General features: G+C 40.5%; 1 protein-coding gene across 1 annotated transcript in view; it reads right to left on the bottom strand.

Annotated features, from left to right (window-relative positions):
* LOC106633551 (beta-1,3-galactosyltransferase 2) overlaps positions 1-5,461 on the bottom strand; it is a 23,739-nt gene extending 18,278 nt beyond the window's left edge. Inside the window, exon 1 of the mRNA XM_042227313.1 lies at positions 5,180-5,461. The gene's annotated coding sequence lies outside the window, so the exon portion shown is untranslated. The remainder of the gene's footprint in view (positions 1-5,179) is intronic.
* Positions 5,462-9,362: the final 3,901 nt, after the last annotated feature.

Genomic DNA, 9,362 nt, shown 5'->3' with positions numbered 1-9,362 from the left:
CGATACACTACAAAAAATATAGAAAGCATGCAGTACTTGGTTGAGATGTAATATTTTAACAACAAAAGTATAGATACCCCCCTCCCAAAATGGTTTGTTCCAGCTCGCCTTGCCCCTGCTCTGGCTCTTGTGCCCTACGTGGTGTGCGATATTGCATATTTTGGTATCGATCTGATACCAAGTAAATACGGGCCAGTATCGCCGATACCAATACCGATACTTTTCAATAAATAAGGTGGATGCCTCATTGAATTGCTAAATCGCAATTAATTTTCATGACCTTAAGTGTTTTTTGTGATTTTTCCTTTTGTATTATTAATTACTTAAAACCCAGGACATAATTAGGAGAAATAATTTATTTATAATTAAATAAAAAATGCTTTATTATTGTGGCGGGCCGTGGTCTGCGATGCTGCTGCAGATGAGATGGACTCACCTTCACTGCATCTACAATGATGCAGCGGCTTAAAACCTGTGCGCTGCTTGTGCTGTTGTTGTTTTTGGTGTTGATGTGTACAGCTGGCAGCAGGAGGGCTGCAGCCGTTGAATGTAGGCTACTGTTACAGCAACCGGGTGATCACTGTAAGGGTGGACAGCGCGCGGCTCGGGGTGAGCCGGAGGCTGGCGCGCCAGCGGGACCTGCCAAGCTGGAGATGAGGTCGAGGTGCGCGGAGGTCCTGCCTGAGGGTGGCATGCTGTCCGCCCAGCTGCCTCTGAGCCCTGGCTCACTTCCACTGCTGCTGCGCCGCCGCTGCTTGCCACATGGGTGGCCATCAGGCCAGCTCCCGGGCTTCCGCTGGAGTCGCGGGCGACCACCAGAGTGAACACTTCCCTGTCGCTGGGCCGGGCCGATTCCCTCGCCTGCTCGCGGGGTGGGGTGAAGCGGGCGATGGGGGTATGTGGCAGGGCATGTTCTGTGATGCCGCTGCAGGTTTGGTGGTGGTGATGTGTACGGCTGCCAGCGGGAGAGCTGCAGCGGTTGAATGAACTGTTACAGCAACCGTGTGATTATTGAGCCAAAAACCTCTCATGTTCAGCTGTTTTTGTAAAAAGATAACAATGTTAGCCTTTTCTGCAGCTATGGGGCATATATGGTATCACTCTTGGCTGGAAGCAGTGCTTAAACAATGGAAAAAACACAAACTTTGTCCAAAAACCTCTCATGTTTAGCTGTTTTCCACTTTTTCTTTGGTCATTTTAGCCTTTTTGGCCAGGGTGAAGGGAGTACCTGCCATCAAACAAGAAGACAGCCGCATGTAACTACGAATGGTGTTTGCTAGTTCACCTTACATGCATTAATGTAATAACGTGGTTAGCCTACTCAACAACATTAAGCTACTCACGCAGAGAAGAACGGCTGCTGCTGCCATCATCATCCGTCATCATTTCTGCTACACTGGCAGGGCTAGGGGCCAGGACTCTACTCTTCAGGTCTTGGGGGAGCCACGAAGAAAAAAACAACATATTTTCTACAAACATCTATAGAGAAAAGAAAATTAACATAGAAAATAAAAATATAAGACACTAAAAAACAACTACAAAAAGATAGGAGAAACCAGAATAAAAAAAAATAAAAAAAACAAAGAAAAAAGAAAAACAAAACAACAGCCACACAAAAGAAATAAGAAAAAGGCAAGATAAAGAAAAAAAAATAAAATAACGAATACGTCGTAAGTAGAGGTATCACGTGCCAGCCCAGTATCGGACTATACAGGGCTGCAGGATTTCTCGGCCTCTTTAAAAACCCAACGCAATTTATGCGTCAAACAAGGTTGTTTACACATCAGAATTCGAGGTGTATAACCTCTGGTTTATGCATAGTTTATCACACCGTATTTACAACATATCTACCAACTATCTGTTTGAGGCTGCCTGAGTTTGCATCTTTGCACTGAATGAAGATCACCACATAGCTCCACTTTGGACCGCTTTACTTGGGCATTTCTCAGATTTACAAAAAATTCTGCTAGCTTACTGTCATACTTCAAAAAAAACATTTTTAATCTGTAGCTCTGCTCTAAAAGAACGTACGTACCTGGGCCCGCCTACTACGCTTGCAAAGGTAAAATGATTGGCTAGAATCCAAAGTGTATGACATCTCAGGAAAAAAAAGCACCGAAATGTGCGCTGCTTTTTGGTCTGGTTACTACCGTTTATGTCAGAACCGACCGGCCGGTGTTGTGCCAAAAAGTGATTGTCTGCCAAAAACTGATTTCCAATGTTTCCGTGTATTTTTTTATGTGTAATATCTTTACGTATGTTCGTAAATAGACTTCGGTGAACAGGGTTTACAAAGGGGTTATATATAGAATTAAAAAATTATCAGTTTTTCAAGTATCTTCACAACTCTGTGTTATTGTACTTACATTATAACCAATCCGGTCCTTTATCCCTACTTAAAATATTTTTACAGAACTATTGTAATATTTGCTGCCATTTCTGCTGTCCTCTTGGCCAGCTTACTCTTACAAAAGACATTTTTAATGTTAATGAGATTGTTTTTAACTGCAAAAATAAAGGTTTATAAAAGTCACTAATGGGTGTATAATACGAAAAGATCACAAAATATAACATAATAGAATTATAAATAATCATACGACCTTACTTTTTTATGGGCTTCGCACCTGAATAACAACCAATTCACATAAAGGCTTAAGGTCTAATAATAAAAAGTCGCTGCAAAAACAGGAAAACGATTGCGGCTTGTAACTAGAATTACAACGACTGGCTTAGTATTAGTGGTCAATGACCATTAGAGCTGTGTTTCTATGTAATTGGCCTGCATAGGGGCATAGCTAGGTCATGTTATTGTCAGTGGTATGAATATAGTAGATTTAACATATTTTATAGCTTATGTGGCTGGCACCCAACATGTTTATACATATTTAGTATTTTAAATATTTAAAAGCTGGTCATATACCCATAATCAAATGTGTTGAATGGTTTTATTCTATGTACTCTTTGTAGTTTCTCAGCTTTTCTCTTCTGGCTTGCTTTCTTTTTTCTTCTCAGCATATGTATCACAGGGGTTTCAAACTTCATGACTATTGCATTTTTTTTTTTTTTTCCTTCTGACCAGTATTTGGTTGGGTATTCTTTTGTTGCTTTTTGCCAACTTGCAATCCTGCTCCATTATTTCGGCAATCCCCGTCTTAGCGGAAATCCAGTTTCTTTTGCTGCCAGACAAGACTGGTTCAATCTTCTATTTTCCCTTTGCGCTTACACTATCTACCTTATTACTCCTCCCGCTGTATCCCCTTTCCACTCCCCCTGATGCTGAAAAGCTCAATTGCAGTTTAATCTGCAGTGGATAGTTTTGTCCTCGTTATAATTCCCGCTAAGAGTGAAAGGAATATAAATATTAAACCAATAGAAAGCGTAATCAATTGGGACCTATCATTCATTCTATTACGGGGGCAAAGGCTGCGTATGGTCAGTTTAGGATGAATAAAAAGTAGAATCGTATGGGAGTCTGTGGGGCTTATTTGCTCTTCTGAGGTTGTGACGCAGTTTTTCTTCAAATCTCACTCTTTCAGGGCATCATTTCTAAATAGATTTCTACATGTAATGTCGTGATAACCTAGCGGACTTCCGATGTCAGTTAAGTGAGGACCCACTAGAACAATAAGGATAATGATCGTCTGGAAGGGAACAATGGGAAAATTGCACAAGAAGTGTGTAGAGAATCAAGTATGGTAATTGTTACGTAGGCCTCAGATAGGCATCAAATACAAAAACAGCCACAATCGGGTTTTGAAACCATGCTATATGTCTAAAAAAAACATAAATAAAAAAAAAAACAACAGAAAATCAAAACGTTTAAAATGTAATTTTATGATCATTTATAATGTAGTCTGAGGAATAACTTTCGAACCAATAGCAAGCTTTGGATTCCCACATAATCTTTGGAAATTCCTGCATTAATAATTATGTATAAAGGCGCTTGATCTAACTTTTACTCTTTTTAATTGGAAAAGTATTTGGTTCTATTGGGTGGTCAGGTTTTTTTGTGGGCAGGTAAAACGTAAAGTTATTAGAAAAAAGTATTTGTTTTGTTAACTTTGCGTTTTAGACTGCAGAAACCTAATCGTTGACACCCATGGATCAATTCACTTATGAATAAACATATAAACACTTAGGAATTTAAATCAAAAAAGAAGAACAAAAAAAAAAAAAAAAAAAAAGAACAACAACAAAAAAAAAAGAAAAAGAAAAAAAAGGAATGGGTTAGTGTATGATCCGGAGTCATTGACTACGTGTTTTATTAATGTTTTAAGAGTAGTTCTAGATATATCAGTTATTTATTCACACACAAAAAAGACAATATCCTGTACCAAATATTGTCAAAAAAGTAAGAAATCTTTGGGGGTGCTTTAGCCAGAAATGGGCTAAAAACGCCCCTGTCCAGAGTACACTGTTAAAGATTCTGTATTTTAGGTTCAGCGAAATGTTTTACATAGGCTACTGAACCTGATAACTTGTTTTATGCTGGAGCGGAGAAAGCAGTCTACAGACACTCATAGAGTGTAATGCAGAGAACACTTCCACTTGTAATATAACACTTGAAAACTGTGGTAATCAGATGTGTACAACAGTTCTGCTTGTTTTCGCTGTTTATAACAAAATATTAAGCCTAGGAGCAACTCTTGGCCTTTTTTCCATTTTAGAGATCACCACACTCCAATGAGGAAGTCAACGTGTAGTGTTAGTCTAGCTGCACAGATGAGTGATGTCCAAACAAACAAAAAACAGAAGCGAAAAAGAGGGTTCAAAAACAATGAAAAAATATGCATTCCACCACTGCCTGTGCATTTCATGCTGTACTTTTAGATCTGTGTTGATCTTCCTTATTCCGGCCCACTTATCAATCAATCAATCAGCATTCGACCTACATATGGGTCATCCGTGTCCAGCCTCGTGCAGCTAACATTTAGAATTGCCCTGTTCTCCAGAACACCGGCAGTGTGTGCCGTTTGTGAATCCCCCTCTACGTTTGCTGATCAAACGGAAACCGCTATGCAGACGGAAAAACTACAGACACCATAAATGTAGGCGTTTAGCCATCATTTCCGCGTTCGGTGAAATTTCTCGAAGCATGCAAGCCGACTTTGTCTTATCAGGAGAACTTTTCTTTATTCCAGAATAATCCTTTCACGTAATAACATCATTCTGTGCTCACCTGTTTTTGTTGGGCATTAAATCGGAGCACGAAGTAAAGCGTGGATGGAAAGTTTATTCAACACGGGAAACCCACGTAGGTTGCGTTGTTCCTTGATTTCCATCCGCTTGTTTGTGAAAAGCGGTCTTCTACGCTTTTGTCTTTATAAACAGAATTTACGCAGATAAACTCCAAAGAGTTCCTAAACGGTGTGGTCGCAGACAGGGGACCTCCCAGTGCAGAGTTTACCTGAAGTCACCCCGAGTCTGAGCACCGCCCGCGTCAATCCAGTCTCTTCCGCTTATTCGCAATGAACTCAGTCGGCAGGAAATCATCTTGAAATTATATTTAGAACAAATTTCTAACAATTGATATTTTTCACTCCAAACACTTCCAACTGTTCGCTTGTGAGAATTTTCCAAACACAATTAGAAACAAAGTATCCTAAATGTATGTATTTAGTGTTTTAATTAACGTTTTAAAAATGAAATATATAAACCCGTACTAAATATTTGTATGGGGAACCTAAACAAAGACTATATGTCAAAAAATATTCTGCTATTTCTCAATTCTTTCCTAGAAGGTTTTGATGAAACTGATCATTCGTGCAGAGGTATCGAAAACGGTTTCTTACTGCCATTGTTTAAATTCACAGTATATACAGTATACCTTTAGGGAATAATATGGGCATCTGATCTCTTCTTCGGGTCAAATAAGGCCAAACTTTTATAAAATGTTTTTATTTTTAAAGTTGTGCTTAAAATGTGGTTGCCTCTGTTTGTACGCTGTACGGGGATTCTAAAGATCACAAACGTGTCACATTTGACAGGTTAGTTATTTTGAAATATACTGTAGTATAATTTTATGTAATAAATATAAATATGTAATGAAGTAAAGTAAAGCTCAAAGTCCATACCTATCCACGACTTACTTCTATGTAATGTTTGTGTGATCAAAGTAGACGTCAGGCTGCCCTTATCTGATTTTTATTGCATGATTAATTTCTTAAAGTGCATTTAAAGAGAACAAAGAAATCAAAATGAATATACAAAGTAAATGTGGCCCAGGGCTGACCTACCTGGAAATGCTAACTCACTGCAAAATATGACACTCGTTTCTGAGGTTGGAAAAATTCCCCTGGCCCCAAATGATATCTGCACAGTGCTTTGACACGAAACAGCATTCTGTCAATGTGAGAGTGAAATGCTTTTCTTTACATGCAAAACAATTTCTTTATCTTTAACAAATAATGGTGTCTTTTATCTGCCTGCAAAACTGTATAATGTAAAACGACCATCATGGCCCAGATGAGATGAGACTACACAGTGAGCAGAGCAAAGCTGTACAAGCATCATCAAGCCCAACACTTCAGACCTTGAATGCAGACAGCAGAGGTTCAAACTGCTTAGCAGTCATCACATGAAAAACACAACAATAATACCTCATATTCAACTATCAGCTATGTATGCATCATTCTGATGCTCATACTCCGTATATGCACACATGCCTATGTTACAAAGTTACTTGTGAGAGAGAACTTTTTCTACAAGAAAAATAAAAGTAGTTTTCATATCCACGCTGAAAACTGTGCTACTATATTCCTCCTCAAGTACATGGACTGATATCATCAGATTGCACCATAAGGGCAACTGGAACTGATGAGCATAACTGATAGCTAAACAGACAATTCAACAGAATTGAACTACCGGGAAATGGTTATCTATAAGAGCTGTAGAGAAAAAAAATCCACCAAAAGCTGTTGCATAAGTACAAAATATCATCAGCCACAATGACGATGTCAGTGCTAACAAGCTTGCTACCAACAGATGCTTGTTAGCTGCCACTAGGCATTTGTTTAGTCTAAGTTAAAATGTTTCTATTTTTGACATGATATTTACAATTTGCAGGACATGTTGCAAATATCAGTCAACCATTGCAAATGTCATTTCCAGTAAGTGTACCACTTGTTACTACAGCATAATAAATGAAATACTACATGGTGGTATCTGAATTCATGCAGTCTGTTTGTGTAGTTAGAGAGTGTGAGTCAATTGCAGTCTTCCAGTGAGTGGAAATCCAACAAAAGTGGTATCAAACGTTTGTGCTGCAAAAATTTTCGTTTGTGCTGCTGGTGTCACGACCTGCAGGATCGGCAAGGTGCTGATCAGAATCTCTCCACTCCTAGCCCTCCTTCTCTTCTCTTTTTCCCTCTCTCTCCCCCTCTCTCCTTCTCTGCCCTGTTTTGCAGGGGCGGAACTCATGGCGGCTTCACGCCCTCGGTCCACGCCTTCCTGGATTGGGAACACCTGGGCCTCATCAGACCAGCTGGTATATTAGAAGGAGGAGATCAGCTGTTCAACGCTGGATTATTGTGAAGGCTCTAGTCAGTACACGTCTAGCTCAAGTTTCCTGTGCCTCTGTCTCAGAGACTTAACGAGTGTTTCTTTGTTCCTAGATTCCCCGTGTTTCCCCGTGTGGAGTGTGGAAGGAGTGACTGGTCGCTAGCAGAGAAGAGAGAGGTTGAACTGAGTGCGTGTGTAATTTCCCTGTTTTCCCTGGAGCCCTGGACCCCTGCCCCTCACGTCTTGTATATAGCACTAACCCCACACTGTCTGTACATACACTTGGTGAAGATCTGTAAATAAACCGTCTCTGTTTAAACGCTACTCATGAGTCCTGCGAGTGGATCCTCTAAGCAACCCGTGACACCTGGTCTCTGTGACATCATCGATGCATTTTGGGATGTAGGCAGTAACAGTTTCTGTATATTCCTGAAAGTCTGTGGTGTTGTCGTGTGTGGCAGCCTGTGGTGGAAAAGCAGTCTTGCAGTGCCTCTGAGGACCCTTCTGGCCACACCTGTACCTGCTTACGAACTGGTTTGGTGACTTTGACCAGGGGCCTGTGGGAACCCATGGCACACCTAGGTTTCTGCCTGTACTGACCCTTATGCAAAATAGGTGGAATTAAGACACAGTTCCAAAAGCAAACACAACTGATCAGTGCTGAGAGTGGTCCTGTTGCTGAGGTTGGGATGATCCTGTAATCTCTTATGAACTACCTCCAACGCTTCTATGACTGGGATGCAAGTGAAGACAGATGTAACATCTCTCTCTCACTGTACATGTACTGTTTATAAAATTAGGGAAACATAACCTGCACAAACAAAATAATTTGCAGGACAAATGTTTGACATCAATTTTGTTTGATTTGAAGAAGGTAGGGGGGCAACTTCACTCACGTGTGTTTATAAGGTTGGGGAAACCTGCAGTCAGCTGAGACTGAAGAAGTCACTTGGATGAGTGACGAAACGTTTCTCCAACTGAAAATGTCCAGATGAACAGAATCAACCTTTTGGGATTTACTTACCTGGATGATTAAGCACGCATCAAGACTGATCATTGATCAGTTTCATGATTGAAGTAGAAACAGGAGAGGGAGGGAGAGAATGAGAGAAGAAGAGGCAGCTGACAGCGTAAAGACGCAGAATAACTCCAGCTTTGTGTCTTCTTCATTCTAGCTGAAGTCCGGGACAAACTTGTTCTTTTCAGCTCCACGAAACTCGTAATATTTTCTCTGAATGCGGGACGATTCGTTTTTTACAGACGGTTGGCAACTCTACTAACTAACCTTATGAATAAAATAAAGTTCACTGTCAGCAACATCATAGCCCATAGACTCTCAGCAGCTAGTACGCAGTACATTATTGTAACTGACTGTAAAAAGTCAGCACAACGAAAATAAACTCCACCTAAACTTGGTTTATATCTGACCCAGATAGACTGCAGGTCATAACTTCTTACCTGAAGTTCAGTTCACCTGACACTCGGACCGGCGGCGCCTCGGGTCTCTCCTCCTCCTGCCTCCCACTTCCCTCATCCACCTGCTGGCCTCTGTGGCAGCTCCGCCACAGCCACCAAAAATTTGGTTACCGAGTTACTTTTACATATCGGCCAGCATCTGGCCAATCCACCACCTTTCATTGTTTATACCATAAAAAAAAATATTTTAAAAACAAAAAATCGCCATCAGCCAACCGGTATGCCCGATGGCCAGTCCAGCTATGATGTGGCCATTACATTTTTGGTTGTCTAGACCAAATCACTAAATTTTGCTCTACAAGGGCCTGATATCGACTTATGAGGACATTATACTGCCTCTGTTTCATCCATATAGAATTTTGAACACACAAGAATAGCATTCCCGA

This window comes from Haplochromis burtoni, unplaced genomic scaffold (genome assembly GCF_018398535.1).
Source record: "Haplochromis burtoni strain Fernald_Lab_line unplaced genomic scaffold, NCSU_Asbu1 Contig_253, whole genome shotgun sequence".
NCBI lineage: Eukaryota > Metazoa > Chordata > Actinopteri > Cichliformes > Cichlidae > Haplochromis > Haplochromis burtoni.
Note: the sequence above shows the minus strand (reverse complement) of the source record. Positions and strands in the feature narration are given on the sequence as shown.